This window comes from Diadema antillarum, unplaced genomic scaffold, assembly GCF_040938485.1.
Source record: "Diadema antillarum isolate AM-2024a unplaced genomic scaffold, OU_Dant_1.0 scf00000007, whole genome shotgun sequence".
Taxonomy (NCBI): Eukaryota; Metazoa; Echinodermata; class Echinoidea; order Diadematoida; family Diadematidae; genus Diadema; species Diadema antillarum.
In genome coordinates, this window is record NW_027270896.1 from 4,597,708 (window position 1) to 4,618,840 (window position 21,133).

At 38.5% G+C, this 21,133-nt stretch overlaps 1 pseudogene; it reads right to left on the reverse strand.

The window, feature by feature from the left end:
- LOC139716782 (uncharacterized) overlaps positions 1-21,133 on the reverse strand; it is a 28,427-nt pseudogene that overhangs the window by 3,933 nt on the left and 3,361 nt on the right.

Sequence of the window (21,133 nt, forward strand, 5' to 3'; positions counted from 1 at the left end):
TACTTCTTTATTTCACAAAAGCGAGATTTTCTACAGCAACAAGATTGTGATTTGTGTTTCATTTGAAAGATACACAAGTGTATGTTCACGGCTGCACATCTACAGGTGAGGCATCCTTGGCATGTGCTCCACTGCAATATGGACATCATGACATAAAACTTCTTCCATTTGCAGACTCAAAAATACAGGCACTGCCATGACGTTCTATCACTGCATGCCTAATTTGCTATTAAAACGCATCCTGTCTTACCGAACTCTTCCTTCGTTCGGTCACGGTGGAGGTAGATCCACAGCTTTCTGTTGACGTCGTACTTGATGCACGGGTCCTTCTCGTAGTGAAGTCGATCGAGGGCGCCACTCACGACGTTGTTGATTTGTCCGTCGCTGGACTCGGCGAGGTACTGCGAGTCTTTCAGGAGTTCGCAGACTGCTGCCCGGGTTCCTTCTCCATTCGGTAATCGGGCAACTGCATCTCGTACTGGTGTACAAATATTCAACAAACACAGTGATACCTAAGCAATAACACTGAATTCCAATTCTAACAGAAATATTTGTATGGAGATGGCTAAACATGTCCACACACTGTAGAATGAAAAAGATTTGCCATTACCTGAAGTCACACTTCACACACAGAACAACACAAAGCCAAACGCAGAAGTGTACAATTTGAGAAAGTTGCATATTGTATAACGCACTTTCATACGTGGTTTACTCTTTGTGTGATAAACAAGTATTGCTAAAAGGGACTGTACAATACACGTTGAGGTGAGACCCTCCTGTAAAAGTGCTCTCTTACAAACAGGAATAATTACAATGGCTGCTGCCCTCCTGATGTTTCAAATACTGAGCAAATGCCTTCCTACACTGCAAAGGGTGACGTCATAATATACCTACCAAGAGACAGGATGGTGACGTAGGGCGGTCTGTCCGAAACGAGGAGGGCATGCTCCCGGGCCTTGTTCTGGGTGGTCTCCTTGCCGAACACGCCCTTGACCGGCCCAACGATGGCGCTGTAACCTGGCATTCGATAGACGAAGGCCTTATGAGGCTGGCTGTACCTCTCCCTTTCCTTTAAGAAGTAGCAGAGAAACAAATTTTAAGAGGGAAAAAATGAACAAGAAGATGTACATGACCATGAGAATTCCACACTTCCATGTGAAGAAAGAGTACATTACTCTTTGCAGGGCTGCTGTTTTTGCCACAAATAAACAAACAATATACAAATATACCTTAACAGAAGGACAGAAAATTATACATTGAAGGGAAAAAAAATCAAAAAGTAACGATTAAGGTGTGAGTTATTATGTGTGTAGAAATTGCAAATAATTAAAGTGTGAGTTATTAGTGTGTTATTTAAAGTGAAAACTAAGTTTCGGTAAGTGCTTGAGAACCCGTCTAGCACCATTTCATTTTTGCTTGCAATATATCGAAAGAGTCCACTAAGAAACTTACCTGGCTGACGCGGTTTGCCGGAAAGATGAGTCGGTTTGGAGTATTTTGAGAAAAATAATAATAGTAGGAAAACCTACTTTTATTCCAGAAGGCTCCAGACTAACTTGGTCTCGGGAAAAATTCGACCCTACTTCAGACAATTCACACGCAGTAAGTGATCGCCACATTCTACTGGCCACTGCATAATACCAAATGAGGCCTAACTGAATGGACAGGAAAGTGCAAGCTAACGTAATCCTGTACAAAGCAAAACAAAAATGACAGCGCGCGGTCCTCAATTGCTGAAACGCGCGGTCTTTGGAGTTTTTGTTGTTGTTTATCAAGCGCCTTTGATTGTTTTAGAGGTGCTTGATAGGCGCACACTAATTTTGCATGCGCGCAAAAGAGGTTTTTGATGCGCGCGTTGTAACTACTCGAACCATTACTGCGAGTAGCCAGAACACGAAGCGCTAGTTTATACAGGCCGCTCCCATAAGACAACATTGTACAATCAGAGGGACAACCATTACAACTCATCCCGCCGTCAAATCGAAGCTGAGTTACCCCCGAGTCCGAGTTTAGCCTGGCCCCGTTCGGGTAAGTACTGAGAATGAATCTTTTTTGGTTAATATTTCGCATTTTCGTCGTTACCCATCGAATATCTTGTAATAACATCGCTATCCTGCACATTTCCTAAGCATACGTTCACATTTGGGAGCGAAATTTGACAACTTTTGCAGGCGTACCAGTGCTTTGTTTGGGCTTTAAGTAGTAACTGTTTCCATCAACTTTATAGGACTGGAAATCAATCCTTACATGAAAAACAAAAGAAAGATAGTAAGAAGACAAGAATGGTACGACAAAACTTAAGGTCTGTCACAATAAGCAGTCTTCAGAAAGGGCCAAAAAACACATGCATTCGTGTGCTGTCATCAACATTGCTCTTTATTTATCAGGATATGACAACTGATAATATAGCTAAGTAGGGGATAACCACATGCATGTAACTAAAGTTGACACTGTTCTACAACTTGTAGCAACACACATGTCCGTTGGAGAAACAGAACTAGGTAAGAGATGTACATGTGCAATCATTGCTTCTCACCTGTTCAGCGAAGCTTGTCTTGATATTCACTGCAGCAGACTTACTTGAGCTGATAATAAAGATGAATAATGACATAGCCTGGTAAATTTCACATTATGCATTATGTCAGGCCATAAAGGCACCCTACTACACTGGCAAAGGACTTCCTCCATTATATGCTGCACATGATCTAGTTTTGATGTTGTTGATGTTGTTGTTGTTGTCTGTCACAGTTACTATAGAATGTATACACATTACAGTAGTACATGTGTTGTCAAAGTTTTTACCAAGCTTGATAAAGTCTGATAGAAGACAAAAATCGGATCATTGGCCATCTGGGCCCTGTTTTATCAAAAGATAAAATCAATTTTAAATTTCCTTACCACACAGACAGCCATAGACTTACAGTTGAAATCAACTATATAATCAATTTTAACTCTTCATAAAACAGGGTCCTGGACTGACAAGTTAACATACTAGTAAGTGGGCAAAATAATGCTCAACACAAGATTTCAGATTTCTTTAACAATCTTTAACAGACCAAAACGTTGTTGTTGTTGTCATTACTGGGCAGGACATACATGTATAACATAAAAGACATCACTGTTTACATCCAGTCATCTTAACGGTAAATCAAGGTCTGAGTTCCAGCCAAGTACATACAACATTATCTGGTTCGAAGAGCAAGTGAACTCTCTTACTCTAAAGATGTGGTAGTGGTGCTGGTGCTACTTTCTTTGGGCTGCGGTGGTACGGCCCTCATGCCGGGCAAGGTGTCAAGCCACTGCTTAAAGAGGGTCACCAGCTCTTCTTCCGAGTCAGGAGGTAGCTCGCCTTGAGGGAGAATAATAAAGAAAAATGACGGCTATAAACCTGGATGTGCTTTGATGGGAGGGACACTCCATCTTTAATATTTGCCTTAGAATGTGGGTCATCTACTAGGCAATGTACATATCATTATTGATGGTTTTAATGGTTTTAATTCCTAGATGCCCTGTGATGAATCGTTCATTTCTTCTTCTTCTTTGAGGTCCATCTTCCACACCTGAATCTTGTGTTACAAATGTCACTTCTTGTAGCTTCATCTAAACCTACACCGAACTGGAAGATATTCATGGATTAGCTTCAAGACAGAAATGCTTACAAAGTGTAATACATCTGTTAAATTGCTTACAAAGTGACGGTGAAAATGTCCATGTTATATTTCCCAGACCATTTTCCGAAATAGGATATGGAGTTCACTGCTTTTGCAGATAAGGGATCACTGAGTATGGTGCAATTCCTAAGTGATTCACTTTGCTAGTCATCACACTAAAGGAAACTTACACCTGAGTTACACCGAGAAATGATATGCTATTGTTTCTGCCATATCATTGTAGTCACAGCTAACACAGGATATTTTCAATCATAACTTCACAAATATTTCTTGTTATACCACAAGTGAGGTATCACTGAGGTTTTATTACCACATGCTCTATTTGATGATGGACTACATGTACATAGAAATGTTTAAAAATGACAATTAGCCCATTTTGTGATGAAGCTCTTTATGTACAGCTATGGAAGTATCAAAGTGCAATATGTTGGATCATTACTGAAGCACAAAGCATTTTACCCATTTAGGACCACACTCTCAAAAATAGCACTGACATAACATTGTATGTCCCAAAAAGAATTACAACAGCACCCTCCACAATGGCAACTTAAAAAATAGTGAATCAATCCAAACACAATTTCAGGGTATGAAACTATAACTGATTGCCCACATCTTACAGAAAACCCCATTCAATTTGCTTCAGTGGTCAAAGGGAAATAAGGATTTTTGTAGAGCATTGTCAGGAATCCCTTCCCTCCAAGTTCTGTCATTGTGGGTTTTTTTGGGACATACTGTACACAATCAGGTCGCAAGTATCATTAGAGTTAAAATCAGGCAAGTATAGGAGGTCACTTCTCACTTCGCCCACTGCCACATGTGCCTCTCCTCATCGTAGCGGACGCGGGGGGATGACCTCGGGCACGACGCTGATCTCGCCATTGAGGAACTTCATGGCGCCGTCGACCACCTTGGCCCAGCTCGGCTGTAAGACGGCCCCAGTTTGCTCAGCATGCTGACCGGGGGGAGCGCTGCCAGTTCGCCAGGCTCTCGCGGCCAGGCTTGGCGAGGCGTCAGCCGGGTGGTTTGGGCGCGGCGCTGAAGATATCTCGCACAAGGCTGAAGAACGAGGGGTGGACCCGGAGTGGGGGTTTGATGTCACTGGACCTTGAACAAACACACGTAAGATAAATGATCCTTTATAATGTAACAAACAGTAGGACTCTGGTGGACAGTTTGTCCTGGTAGACCAGGAGTATCGGAGAAGGCTAACAAAGCTATCACCTTGACAGACATTTCAACTCTTCAGAAAGCACTTCAATTTTTTCAGATAATCAACATTGTTTTAGATGACTGTCGTATATAAACACAAAATGAAGCCGTTTTCCAGTTGAAACCACTGCCCCCCGCTACACACTACCCTAGACATTTTTCTATTCTCTTGGTAAAGGTAAAAGGCAATTTCTGTCATACACAGAGATTTTTCCCATCAGCTGTCTCCTTTCTCTTGCAAATGTATCTCTATGATGAGAAGATGATACATGTACATTGAATTCTTTTACTTGTCCTCCTATCGCTAAAACCAACCTGCTGCAGACCCAATAAACATTATACACACGAGTTTGAGCGTCTAGAGCATCTGTCCACCAAAAAAAAAATGCACTATTTTGCAAAACCTCAACCCTCCCCTTCAAAACAACAAACAAACAAAAACAACCCACAATGAGGTGACAAGTGACATTAGAGCTACTAGTACAAATATACAGAAAATTCAAAATTATCATCCACCCCCCCCCCCCCCCACACACACACACACACAAAGAATGATAAACAAACACAAGAAATAAATTTTCATTCTATTTCATGTTGAGTGTATCAAAACTTCCCTAGTCTTCCAATGACAGGATTTTTCTGCCAGGTGTCTTTCATGTTTGCTATGAATCATAGAACAGTATCACTTCATGACCATCATCTTGACTGTCAATAGTTTTACAATATCAATTAAGACCCCCCCAAAAAAAATCCCAAGGTCATTATAAGATGAGTAAATATTAATCTTGCATTCACAGCTGATTTGATTTATTCCAAGTTTTGCCCCCACTTTTGTTCGATACACAGCCTATAAACACAACTGCGTGACAATGAGTAACAATGATATAATATATCTGCCCACAGGATGTCCTATTATATTTGAGCTCCTGGAAGCAACTAGTGGCCACCAGCTCCCTGCAGAGTGACGGCTGTCAACTTCGTGAATATTGCTGCATCTATTACATTAAAACCATCTACCAGAGGAGGTATGCCAGCATTCTGGGTGAGCACCCACTTAGCTAGGGCTTGCTGAGGAGGGGACAGGGGAGGTAGAAAAGAGTTAGTGCAGGGAGCTACTTTTAAAAGTTAAAGGACAAGTCCACCTTTATGTACATTTGGATTGAGTGAAGGCAACACTATTAGTAGAACACATCAGTGAAACTTTGGGGAAAATCGGACAATCCGTTCAAAAGTTATGAGTTTTTTAAGCATCTGCGTAGTCACTGCTGGATGAGAAGACTACCACAGTGTATGATGTCGCATGCCTACAACCATATGAGGAAAATAAAAAGAGAATTTCACAAAACTTTACTTTTTGAATAAAGTGCACTTTTCTTTGACTTGTTACTGACGTATGTTAATGGTATATTATTCCCCCTGCTTTCTGAAAGAGAGAAGTCAAGGGTTTTTTTATTATGCCAGAAAAGTGAAAATGTGTTGAATTTTCTTTATTCTTTCTTTATATCGTTGTACACATGTGACATCACAAACTATACTGGTCTTCTCGTCCAGTCGTGACTGAGCAGAAACTTCAGAAATTCATAACTTATGAACGGAATGTCCAACTTTCCTCAAACTTTCACTGATGTGTTTTACTAATATTGCTGCATCTACAAAACCCACATGTCTAAGAGGGTGAATTTGTCCTTTAAAAACCTCGCAAGCTCGCCGCAAAAAAAAAAAACCCTGCTGAACACACTAGCTAGCAAGGATGACGAAGGAAAGCAATGATATGTGTTTAGTATGGAGTAAACAGCAAAGTAGAGAGAGATGACCATGTTATCTTCATGATATTCAAAAGAAGTGCCGCGCATAGTAGTTTAAATGACTTAATGTAAAATGCTTCCAGACCAACATGCTAAATATCTGAGAAGGAGCACTGTTTAAGATTCCACAAACACACACAAACATGTTAGTCACAACAACACTGCCAGCATCATTATCATCATCACTGACGATGATTAAAAATGACAATAATGGTAAGCCTTTCATGTAATATTAATGAAAATTGATCCCTACACGATACAAGAGGAGAGATCTCTAACCAACACAATACGCCCAAGCTTGAAATTTGGACTATGGTTCAGAATAAAATCAAAGGCAAAAGAAAAATGAAAAAACAAAAAACAAATGTAAGTCTGAAAATCATCTGAATTCAAAGCAAATAGCACAGTTTAATATAGAAATAGCATAGCTATAGTTATAGAAGAAAAAATAAGCTGCTTCACTTCAGTATTAGCATGCTAATTTTGTGACAAATGGTGAGGCAACAGTTAATAAAAAAAGAGCATGTCAGAGCATAATGAATAATGCTACTAAAAGGAAAACAGTTTCAATGTCAATTTGTGAAGTAAAAGATATCAACTGTATCTGGCAATGGGAGGATTGAAAGAGGGAGGGGACATGTACGTGTACACATAGAAAGTTTTTGCTGCAGGATAGTTGTAAAGGTAGAAATTGTCAGGAAAGGTAGTTAATAGGAAGAATTGTTTGGGTGATGGGTTGCTAGCTTTACATACATATACAGTACTTCCATTTTTCCAAATGAAATGTGTGTTTTCAGTCTTTACCTTGTAATTTTAAAAAGTGCAGAAAACCGACATACTAAGATGTTTTGTTTTTCTTTCTTTTTTTGTTACGATGTGCAGCAATACCAAATTGATTGGTGTTTCTCTGTATTGTTTGAAGAGAAGTGAATGCAAATTATAGTATGGGGGGGGGGGAAGAGACAAGCAACTGCAAGGCAAGTTTTAAGGCAAATGTTATAGTTACTACCATTCCACAGTGGATGTTGAAGACATCCATAAAGGTTAAATGACTGCTGAAGTGATAAAAGCAAATATGTACACTACTTGGGCATTACCAAAATTCTCAAGGGATTGCTGATACAAGTGCTTCACAATTAGTACTAAGCTAAACCAAGGCAAAATTGCAGACCCAAACTGCAAAAGTAACTTATGAAACAATTTTAAATGCAAGTGCAAATCAAATGCAAGATGGACTGCTAAAATGATTAATAAACCAAATAATGTCTCAAAGACTATGGAAAATGTTACACAAAATGTTAAACAATGTTATGAACTAACACTTGCTAAACCAAGTGCTATTCTGCTAAACCATACCATAAAGCAAGAAATTTTTGTGGCATTAAATTTTTGCGAATTGAAGTCGACGGCCTCTTTCGCGGCATGAAATCTTTGTGAATGGCAACTGGCATTCAATGCATTCAGCATAGACAAGAACTTTCATGTGCATTTAAATTTCAGGAATCTTCACTATCGCGATATTCGCAAAATTAAAATGCAAGTGAAAATGTCTGGTTTTACAGTATACTCAGTCTGTAAATTGCTTGAACCAGACACTACACTGGTGACTACAGGCAAAGGAAAACAATATGTGACATGTTAGTGAGACGCAAACCCAAATGCTGCAGCAAATGTCACAACTAAAGCTGAACTGATTCTTAAACGATATGCCAAATGGCAGCAAAATATTGAGAGCAAGAAAAAGTAAATAAATCACAAAGATAAACCAAATACCACAGCAAATGAATACTAAGTAGTAAACCAAATGCTAAACTAAACTACAAACATGCCAAATCAAACGGAACCAGAATAAGAGGGGAAAAAAAGGAAAGTGAAAAGAGAGAAAGCAACCTATCAAGTCCATCAATCATCTTTTATTCATGTTTATGAGTTGCATAAAAAAGAGTTAACATTTAACTCTTGTTCAGTCCTATATTGTTTATATAATTGTTTTTAGTTGCAAGATTTTCTTGTGTCTGTTGCTTGCTAAAGTCATCACAGATTCAATTTGGCAATGCATTTTATGAAGACTAGAGTTTGTGTTTCTCTGTAATATTTTGCAAATCTTTGTTTAACACTTTCTGATTTTGTGAGGAACAAATGAATTTTAACAAATTCCATCTTATTTCTTTCTTAAATATGAGGTGTGTTGTGAAATTCAGAGTAGCCAATTTACTGATGGGCAAGATGATGATGATCTGCGGCAAAATTTCCTACAATTTGGGGTTGCCAATTTGATAATATGTGACCGTGCATCACAAAACCAACAAAAAGTCACACCACTTCATTTTACATAAGGACTCACAAAGGGTGAAACGGGTCAACCTAGTCAATCTTGAGTTTTCCATATTCTGCAAGAGCTGTTCTTCTTATACATTATCCTTAAGTTTGGGATCATGATCATGGAAGTGTTTTTAGCAGTTTTTCTAGAACTCTTTTTTTTTTCTAGAATGGTGTGATTAGGTATGTCAAACAGGCCCCTTTTCATTCCTAAAAAAATCCTTTTAATACACACTCTTCACTCTCAACTCTATTAACTTTTGAAAGGATAATGCTACTGCTTTGAAAGTTGAAAGTTGGTATTATTCATGAGTGGAGTGTGCTAATAGAATCTGCTCAATTTCAGCTTAATCTGGTAATCCCTTCATTGTTGTTGCTCGGGTAGTTTACATCCTTTTTTCTTTCTTTTTTTGTCCCAGACATTGCACATCTAGCACGGCTTGGTAAATATTTATTAAAAGCGCTTGAATAGACCCTACACTTCAAAGCTCTTTTCTCAGTTCACACTGTTCCAGAGTGTGTGCTTTCTTTTCAATATTTAGATAGGTTAGGAGAGTCCATTTGAATGAAGTTATACATCATTTAAAGCTTAGAGTCTGCTCTTTCAGAATCTGCCCCTAACTAAAAATCCATGTCTGGTGACTTTTTGTTGCTTTTGTGATGCATGGTCACATATGATAATGATGTGCGGCAAAAATTCCCTACACGGACTTGATAGGTTGTTGATGTAACTGCCAAAGTGAACGTAAAAATAAGAGGGAAATTGCAGGAGGCTTACAGAGACCATGTGGAGGAAACTGAGGAGGCGGGTGAGGGTGGGGCGGATGAGGGGAGGAGGTAATCATGGGCTGCGTTATACCTGGAGTCTGGAGAGCTAGGGGCGTCACTGAGGGTCCCACAAAAGCCCCTAGGCATACATCAGGGAGGGAACAAAACAGGACAATCACAAATCAAAAAAAAAAAAAAAAATGTAGGATGCTGCCAATAATTCTTTTTTGTTTTATTATTTTCTTTGTTTTTTTCAAAGCAGAGGGCTGTCCGTGTATGAGTGAAAACAAAGATTAATACCAGAAAAACAACAACAAGGTGATATGCACATGGTGGGGTGCAGTTACAACTGTATGTGCTCATGGGTGTTTCTTGGCAGCAAAAAAAAAAAAAAAAAATCATAAAAAGAAAGACGATAACCAAATAATCATCACATGCATGAGATTGTGAAAATAGCATGACTTTTTTAATGTCATGGAGCACATCAAAAATAAACAAAAATATATAATGTGATTATTATTTCTCTATATATACATGAAAATGATATGCAACAAGCACATGCATATGGCATAAAAAAATAATGAGTTGCCTGGAGCCGACGTGTGCGGTGCATTTTTTAATCCTGATGAACACAAGAACATTAATGCCAAGTTGAATTCTTCCTGTGAAAGATATCCACCTGTTACGCTATGGAAAACCATCATACCTGTAGGTGGCTACAAAATGCTAGGCCTATGCCTCACCGTCACATAGTAACTAGGACATGAATACACCATTAGTCATAAAAGAGAGGGACAGACATACCAATTACGGCAGCCTTGCATTGTGGAGGTCCTTGTTGATATTCTAAATTAAATACGGGAGGAGGTACGATATCGTATGAAGTCTTGGTGTGGTTGAGAGAGTCAATAAACTATGAATGGAAGAAAGACTGTCTGTTAAACTTGTGGACAAACAGTGATTCACAAAAATCGAAACCTCACAGAAAATATAACAGCTTTTACAGAAGGCTAACAATGATGCCCAGGCAACACGCTATTTGAGATCTAGCAGCTGGACTTACATTGACCCGGCAGAGGCTGGCGAGCAGGTTGCAGGCGAGATGGAGAGATCGTCCCTGGTGGACAGGCGAGACTCTGGGGTGCTAAGGACATCCACCGGCGAGACTCCCTCAAGGGAACCGGTGGAGATGGGCGTGGTCGGTTTGGGCGGGGCCACCACCACTGCCGTAGCTGCCGCCGTTGCAGCGGCTGCAGCCAGCATCTTCTTCTTCTTCCTCTTCTTCTTGTCGCGCTCTTTGTCTTTTCGTTTCTTGGCCTGCTTCGGGGGACTCTCCTCCGATGCCGGGGGTACACCTGTTGCAAAGCAAGAAATTCCCTTAGTCCCTACGGCTTCCCAGGGGCGGATCCAGGAATTCTGTAAAGGGGAGGTGCCTTTACAACATTAAAGGGGGGCGCATGTGCCCCCCCCCCCAATTTTTTTTCTTTTTATTTCTTTTGTTTTAACAAAAAGAGGGGGCATGCGCCACTGGCTTCCTGCCTCCTTCCACCGACCAAATTCTTTGCTGTTGTCAGGCACTCATTGGCTGAGTGCATGAGCAGGCTGTATTTCGAAACATACTGCCTAGTATTGTGCCATGTACTACCTACATGGTATGGCAATGCATAATGAAGTTTACACAGTACATGACCCATCCACTTTATTTCAGCATTGACATAAAACAATACCATGTGCAGTGGGCATTATGTTACTAATCCCGCTTACATAAAGCCTAAGGCATGTATTTTTTATTTCAGTTTGGTGGGCTAGAGGATAGAGAGATACATTCAGCAGGTAGGGCCTTCTTGATGTGCTCTACACTCCCAAAAAAAGTCTTTTCCTTCTCATGCTTGGCAGGCAGGAAAGATGTGAAGAGTTTGTTCGCAAAAACCGATAAGTCCATATTAGCTAAATACAGATATTTGCGATTAAAGGTCAAGAAAAATAAAGGGAATTAGTAAGAAAATTTTTGCTTCTTTTGACCATAACTTCAAAAATATACCTTTATATACGATTGACCAATATATCATTTGAAAGGTAGTATTTTGTAATTTATGACAGAGATCGTACTTCAAAATCTTCAAAACTGGACTTATCGGTTTTTGCAAACAAACTCTTCATGTGTTTATACATCAATCTCTCTGTGATCCGGACTGATCGCCCTTCAACACCAACGTCTCTCAAGCTTGACTTGCTCAGTTTAACCATTGCTGCACTTTGTTTCCCAACTGGTACCTCATGTATGACACGAGTTTCAATGCCCTGAACGTATCAAATGATATCTGCCTGTGTGCATGAGCAGGATTTAACATGAATTCTTGAGGCGAGAATTAGGAAATTAAATTGTCAGTTAATAGGGATTGCCCAATACCATAAGCCCTATTGTGTCTCCATGACCTTCTTGCTTAGACTGAGACATTGAAATACCAGAGTGGGTGTTCTGACTTTATAAGTATGTATGCAGGGCTCGACACTAACTTTTATTTTTGGTGGCCCGATTGGGCCACCAAAATCATTAATTTTTATTTTTTGGTGGCCCGAAAGTAAAATCTGGTGGCCCGAAAAAAAATCAAGAAAAACATAAGAAATACTAAATCGGTCCTACTGAACATAGAAAATGAATAATCGACAGAAGTGATACATGTACCCATGTCTAAAATAAATGAAGAGAAAATTCAATCATCTTACCATTATTCTGAGTTCTAAGATTTAGCAAATAGGCTTATAGATTATTATAAAAGTTGATGCCTATTTAGGTGGTCAAAACTTACGTTTGAAACGATAGAGTGGGAGCATTTGCAGACATTTGTGAACATCCAACATCTGTTTTGGCATTATAAAGAGCTGGAAGTTACCGTTATTCATTTCTGATTGTAAAAGCAATTATCCAATATTTACTAGTATTTTAACACCGTACGGAGCCGAATGTTACTATTATTTTTTTTTTTCAAATGTAAAAGCAAAGAACTGACATTCATTTTAGCATCTTACGGAGCTGAATGTTATCCTTATTCATTTCTGAACGTGAAAGCAAACATCCCCAATTTATTTTAGCATCTAACTGAGCCGATTGATACCGTTAATCATTTCCAAATTTAAAAGCAATAATCTGTTTTTCATTTTAGCATCGTACGGAGCAGAATATTACCGTTATTCATTTTAAAATAAAAAAAGCAAACATCCAACATTTGTTTTATTATCGTACGGAGCCGAATGTTACTGCTGTCCACTTCCGACAGTGAAATGAATTATCTGACAATTTAGCATTGTACGGAGCCGAATTTTACTGTTTTTCATTTTTGAACGTCAAGGCAGACATCAGACATTAAATATCTTACCATCAAACGCAGCTGAAAGATACTGTAATTCATTTCGAAATGTAATAGCGAATATCCGACATTCATTGTAGCATCGTATGGAGCAGAATATTACTGCTATTCACTTCCGAACGTAAAAGCAATCATCTGACATTCATTTTAGCATCTTCCTTAGCCGAATGTTATTGCTATTTAGTTTCGAAAGTAAAAGCAAACATCCGACATTTATTTAATCATCGTTCGGGGTTGAATATCATTGTTATTCATTTCCGAACGTCAAAGGGCAAGGGACCATTCCACATTTATTTTAGCATCTTCCGCAGCTGATCCTATTCAACAGGACAGAAAATGATATTTTCGATATTCTTTCTACATTCCTATTTACTTCAAACCTGAACGTGAACATCCGGTATCTATTTTACTATCTATATGGAGTTGAATATTATTGTTGTTCATTTCCGAACGTCAGAGCAAAATTAATATCCGACATCTATTTCAGCATCTTCCGGAGCTGAATGTTGTTGCTATATACATTCGAACATAAAAGCAAACATGAGACATTATTCTTATCATTCACCTGAACGTGAACATCCGGTATTTATTTTACTATCTACACGTATACGGAGTTGAATATCATGTTTATTCATTTCCGAACGTCAAAGGGATCATTCGACACTTACTTTAGCATCTTCTGGAGCTGAATGTTGCTGTTATTTACTTTCCAATGTAAAAGCAAACATCCGGCATTTATTTTCTCATCGTACGGAGTTGAATGCTATTAGTATTCATTTCCGTACGTCAAAGTTAACATTCCACATTTATTTCATCATCTTCTGGAGCCGAATGTTATCCTTATTCATTTCCGAACGCAAAATCAAACATCCGACACCTATTTTAGTATCATACGGAGTCGAATATTACCGTTATTCATTTCAAAAATAAAAAGCAAACATCTGACATTCATTTTAGCATCTTACGGAGCCGATTGTTACTGCTGTCCATCTACAAAAGTAAAGACAATTATCCAACTTTTTGGTGGCCCGATTGGGCCACCAAAATCTTCATTTCTGAAATTTTGGTGGCCCGACGCGCGTTTTTGGTGGCCCTGGGCCACTGGGCCACCGTTAGTGTCGAGCCCTGATATATGTATGTATGTATGTATGTATGTATGTATGTATGTATGTATGTATAGTTCAAGTTTGGATGGAGGTATTGCAGAATGCTGACGAAAAATATTGGCTAATTGCCAAGGTACAAGGTTATTTTTAAAGCTGAGTGCCTAGATATATGGGGGGGGGGGGGGGTTGAATGATGTACATGGCTTACCTGGCGGACACAGTTTCTGCAGCGGCTTTGGAAACGCCCGTGTGACAATGTCCATCAGGGTGATGTTCTTGGTGTTGAGGTCCGGGTGTTTCTGCAAAAACGAAGAAAGTAGTGTGTGCAAACTTCACGACCTTCCGACAACATACAAATTCTAACTGAAACATCACTTCTTTACAATGGTCATGCAAAATAGTGCAAGGGAATTTTCTTATACGATGTGTACCTCAATCACAGCATTCAGAATCATAGAATTGTAAGAGGTCTCCAGATTCAGCTTTTTAAATTAGTCCCCGCTGATCAAACATGCCCCTCGTAAAAATCTATAATTCTACTTTCAATGTTCCATTTTTAAAGGCGACTTCCAATCTTACAAGATCAATTAGAATGTTGAGTATCATGGCTAGGGGTACATGTACTTGGGGTTTTCTTTGAACAAGTGAAGCTTCAGAATTCCACAACTTTCCAATTTACGGTTCAATTTCACTGAAACCCTTACCATGTTGGGTACCTAATTTTACTGAATTCATTAAAATGTGGTGTGGAATAGCACTTAAAAACCTATAGTTTAAGACGGTTGCTGTTGTTGCCACGGAAACATGGGAAATAAATCATCTACCTGAAGATGCTCATCCTCCATTCTGTCCTGGTAGTCCTCCAGCATCTTGATGTACTGCTGCTGGTTGATTCTGATTGGCTGGGAGGGGGTGGCTGGTGACCCCGCCCCTTTGACTAGGTGCATGAGTGGAAGGGGAGAGAGAGAGAGGGAGAGAGGATGCTCAGAAATAACTGTTTGTTTTAACAGTATGTATTAAGTTTTCCACATAGTATGCAAGATACAACATGATGTGGCAGTACATGTGACTAAAAAATCTTGTCTGAAAAAGACATCGACAACCAAAGCCAAAGTGCCGTATATGAAGAGAGTCTGGCCAACTGCTAAATTGGGTGCTATGTCATTACTTGGTGTATTACGCGTTAGAGGGTTAGTGCAGAGACTCCAACCCCAAGCACCTTCTGATCTGGAGATTCTCCCGCCTGAAACCCCTAGCAAACAGGAGACTCCAACTTGATGTGCCCGAAGTTCCTTATGGCAGGGGTCCAGCTCTAGGGTTCTAGATGTTATCTCATGCTATCTAAGGTTTATTTTTCAATATACGATGACACTAAGTTAGAAATTATTTCAAGCGGAAGAACAGGAGATTTTGCAAAAATGGGCTTTCAGCGGGAGATTTCCCGTCGAAAGTGGGAGAGTTGGAGTCTCTGTTAGTGTGTATGTTCCCATGTCATAAAAAAAAGACAGCTTAGTAGAGAGTAGTTAACATAAAAGCCAACTAAGTAGAGCGTAGTTGACAATAAGCACCGAGTATGCCCTCTCTTTGGTACAGTAAGATCATGGCTCCCTGTATGTCAAGATGTCAGCTATTGACCAATCTCAGGCTTCAAAAGCAGAAAACTGAGTTGGCCAGACGCTTTTTATATACAATACTGCAAAAATAGAATAAACAGCACCCCCTCTACACTGTTTTGTTACGCAGAGTGAAAAATTGTGCAATTGACATTGATTGTCATCTCAGTAGTAAACCATAAACTCAGCATCCTGATAATAAATGGCAACATAGTACACATTTATATGCAGGGTCTCCTGGTATACATTTGAAGAGTTTGATCAAGAAATGGATTAAGTGTCATATTTAAAGATCTTTAAATACAGTAAGTCTACCATCAGATATAGCACAAAAAAACAACAACAACAACTTTCAATCATACCTCACTTGTTGCAGAACAAGGAATATTCCTTATTTTCATATTGCTTTCTGTGTTTTTAGCAGGTTTAATCACAAATATCTATAATTGACAAGACTTGAATGATGTATTTATGAAGAAACGCTTCTTATATTCAACTTGTGATAAGCATTTATTATTACTGGACATATTTGAATTTGAATCCCTCTTACACAGAAGGTAATGTGTCAATCTGAAACTTCTCTACGACACTCGGCAAACGCAAGCTTCTCCACAGCACAATGGAGCTCAAGCAGGGTGCTATAAACCCGCTCACATGCTTGCATTGCACAAGTAAAATGAATACCAGTACTTGGTAGGTATTTCCTGTTAATGTGACAATGAACAAGGAAAACAATTTGCACTGCCTTGTTGTTGTTTCGCACAAGTTTAAAATCTGTACCTGTCTCTGCAATTCCCCCTTCTCCGATGGAAGCTGGTTTGGGGTCAAAGGTCGAGTGTGTGTGGGTTTCCTCCTGGGTATCCAGCTCCACCGGCCAGTAGTCAGTCCACTTCGGCTCAAGCATGGCGTCAATCTGCTGAATGTCCATGTGGCCCTTCTGATGACCATTCATTTCTGTGAAATGTATTTACCGAAACAAACATTTTTCATAATACATCACTAACAAACTATACATAAAACCATATATTCTTCATATCATTCACTCGTGTGGTGATGAAAATACTACATACGGTACACTATCATGAATAGTATCCATACTATGGTATACGATACTCTGAAAGTCTATCTACTGTTCATTCAGAAATCACTGCGAGAATAATCCCAATAAATGATTGTATCACTAATTAGCAAGGATTAGCATGATCACGTTAAGAGGGACATAGCGGGTAATCAAACCTAGCACCAGGTACGACTGGGACCAACGATGTTCAACAGGTAAAAGTGAAATGTCTCATAGATATAACATAGGACTCTAAATAATGTGCATTATCAATAGCATTCATTGAAAATATTGTCTTCCAAATATGGCGCTGAAAACTCTACAAACTAAATATAGTTATCATATGTATGACTTTTCTGTGTGTTTCCCGGATTATTTTCCTACAGACTAAGGTGTGCAATATCAACTTACCTTGAAAAAAAAAAAAAAAAAAAAAAAAAAAAAACTTCCTCTGAAGAACATGCAGGTATTGAAATGTACCATAAAAGTGAATGTTTCGTGAAAACATCAACTGGTATGGCAATACAGTAATATGCAAACCAAAACAAATACAGGATAAATATTTGACAATCAACCAGCTGCACAGTTCTTAATATTTGTCTACAAATCTCTACAAAATTTAATTGATCTGCACATATATTTTTTCACTGTCATTACAACAACAAAAAAGAGAAAGTGAGAGAGAGAAAAAAATATAAATAAATATCTCCCTCACATGAGTGTCATCAAAGTCCCTTCTTCCCGAGGAATTACACCTGCCGACATTATCCATCTTACAAAAAATTATATGCTTCAGCAATACCTACCTGGAGCAAATTCATCCTCATCAGACGATTCTGACAGCTGTAGATTGTGGGGTAAGGAGGGAAAAGACATCGGGGAGATTAAATGGGAATTCCATTCTAATATCATATTGCTTTTTATGTTATCAAAAAAATTGAAGTTTATATCAGCAGAAATTTGAGAAAAAACAAAATCACACACACACACAAACACAAACACATACACACAAAAAAAGTTATGAATTGTAAAAATTTACAGAGTCAGACAAATTAGCAATTTTGTCTGATCTAGGTGTTGAGTGACTGTCCATTTGGTTTGTACATAAGATTTCCTAAATTTTCTTTTTATCTTCTGAGAAATAATTTTTTCCGACCTGTTCTTGGTATAAAATAAGAGTAATACCCTTTTATAAGTCCTCCTCAGTGGATGAGTTATGTCTGTGCCCAATATTTGAGAAAAATGAAAATTACAGAAATCAATGCTAAAATTAGAAAGAACATCTGTCCACTCTTACCGTTTCATCCTCCTTGGAAGAAGCCAGCATCCTGTATCATGACAAAATGAGAGCATTCAACATGAAATCTTTGAATAACATCATAGAAATACAGTCGAACCTGTCTTAGCAACCACCTGTCTACAGCAGCCACCTGCCACATATGGCCACTAACATGATTCCCTCCAAGAGAAAAAGCATGTTAAAGAACCTGTCAACAGTGGCCACCTGTCTGAAATGGCAACTTTTTTGGTTTCCTTTGGGTGGCTGCTTTAGACAGGCTTTACTGTAGATGAATGATAAAAGAAAGTAAGAAAAAAAGAAAAATATGCGAGAAAAAAAAATAGCATCAAAATATAAACAACACGGAAGTAGAAATTCTCTTCAGCACATCCACTTTTATCTAATTCTGATCCATAATCTATCTAGAGATACCATTTGAAAGTGCAACAGTGTACATCCTTGGCTAACATTGAGACAACTTGAAATGGAGGTGATGTCGTCAGCCTACAAGCACAGGGTGCAGGTTACAACCTCCAGCTTGTCAGGCTAAGAATTTGCATTACCGAGTGTACCAGACATTTGCCCTTTGCAAAAACATGTGTTCTTTGCCTTAAATCATTGAAATACAATGTGGGGTAAAAAGAGTTAATTATTCTGAAAGAATTTTAGACTTAAATTCAGGCCAAATGAAAGCGACTCATGACAAGCACAGCTTTACAGCCCCGGCGATACGGTGCAATTAACTGAAGGACAAAAAAATCTTGAAAGTTCACCTCCTCGTATCTATCTTATTTTACCACCAAATCCCTTGAAACTTCAAACATATATCTAATATGGATATATCATCCTTCATATGATTTTTTGGGCGAAAATGCTGATGTATCTTTCGAGATATGTGTGTTTTTCTGTTTGACTCGACCGTGGGAAAGGGTTACGAGTTTTTCTGGATATAAGTCTGCGCCTGCATGAATATGCATTTGATTAACATATTGCTAGTCTGTATACACCTGACTCACTACCTGTGAAGTTTCATGTTGGAGCAATTAGTAGTTAGGTGAAAAAAAGAGCAAAAAGGCAACCAAATTTAAGAGAAAATACTGGACATGCACAACTAGATCATCCTCTTGTGCATGCGTTCTCTACTGGTCAGTGCACGCTTAGCCAATCAGCAGTGTCAGGTTCGGTGCAATGCCACAGGTTTCGGTTTTCGGTCCACAAGGTGGTGAGTGGGCAAGAGAGGAACCCTGCAATGTGCTTCTACTGTTTCCCGCAGCACGAAAACCGATACATCGGACTGCATGCCGCTTACGCTATTGATTTTACGTGGGTCACAAGTGACAGTGATCTCGAGTTTTTTCTGGACATATCCGTGTGCCAAATGATACAGAAAAGATTGTATTTGGAACATAGTATGGATATACTACCATAAGTCATATACCACAGTTTCATTTTGGAGCAATGAAGGAAAATGTGAAAAAATATCACTTGTTATGAGACCAAATTTTCTGTTTTGGAAGCTAAGTTTCGACATTATTTTCAGTCTTATCCTCAATAAAACCCAAAATAACTAACATTGCGAGTCAGAGAATAGTTTCTTCTTCAATTTGCTGTATAGCTTTAATCATTTGATGGCTTCTGAGGTGTGATATTGTGATTGTCCTGCAACACTTCCCCTGCAATTTTGAGTACACAGGCTGTCTACTTTATGCAAATGAGGCTTTGAGGTGTAATGCTTTAGGCAAGTTAATTGCACCATATCGCCGTGCCTGTTTAAGGAAACACAAGAGGTCATACCACAAAGCTAAAATATTACCCAGCAGTTCTGCAGGCACAGTGAGCATTCTGCTAGTCAGATTTGAAAAACACAGATCAAGTTTTAATATACAAGAAGGCACGGTTAAATTTATACAATCACTTTCATGGAAAAATTAAAGAAAATTAACTCTTATTGTACAATTTGTACATGTCCCATGACTTTCCATGAATGATTTGAATAGGCAATCATTAGGCCTAAATATTATTTTGCATTAAAACTGTGGGTAAATGATCATTTTTCTCCAAGCAAAAGTAGGACACAAGCATAATGTAGAACTAGCATTCATTCAAACAAAACTATAAAAAAAAATACTAACAAACAACTTTTGAAAATCATAGCTCACTTACCATAACTTTTTTGTCTAAACTATATTAAAAAAATAATAATTCTACATTGTATCACTTTTGAAAATAAAAAGAGGAAAGAATATTAGTATCTTGATCAATTACTTTGCGGGGCATGCTTATGAGTAGCCATCTTACTTTTTGTACTTCTTATTCACAACCCCATCAACTGTCTTGTCGTTTCGATACAGTCTCCGCTTGACCGGGATCGGAGCTGATGGTGACGTGAACATCACTGCTTCCAGCAGCTCCTAGAAAACATGATGTTGATGGTTATTTACAATGAATGCATTCAAAATACTTGCTTTATAGTTGTTAAAACATCAAAGACTGATCGATTTCGCACTCACAGAACATAATGAGAACTCATGTATATGAATATTAAGTGCTATAAATAAAATACTGTTAAAATATCCTTTTCATACAGTATAGTGATGAAAGTAGCAGTTACATAAATAGAACATTTCACCCTGTAAAAGCATTTTTGCCTCATGTTTAAATCAAACTGAAATGTTCTAGTATGCATAACAACTTAGTTTTTAGTTGTTGTTTTTTTTCTCTTTTTTCACAGAAAGGCATATTTTTTGATGAGGAATAAAAAAAAAGCCTTGATATCTTCGAGCACTCTCGTGAAATATGTAATTTTTGTTTGTTTGCTTGTTTTTTGTTTTTTGTTGTTTGTTTGTTTTTTTTAAGCAAAATTGGCAGAGCTCATGACAACTTCAGCCTGAATTCTTCCCCCAATCTCTCATGTATGCATTATATGTATAATTTT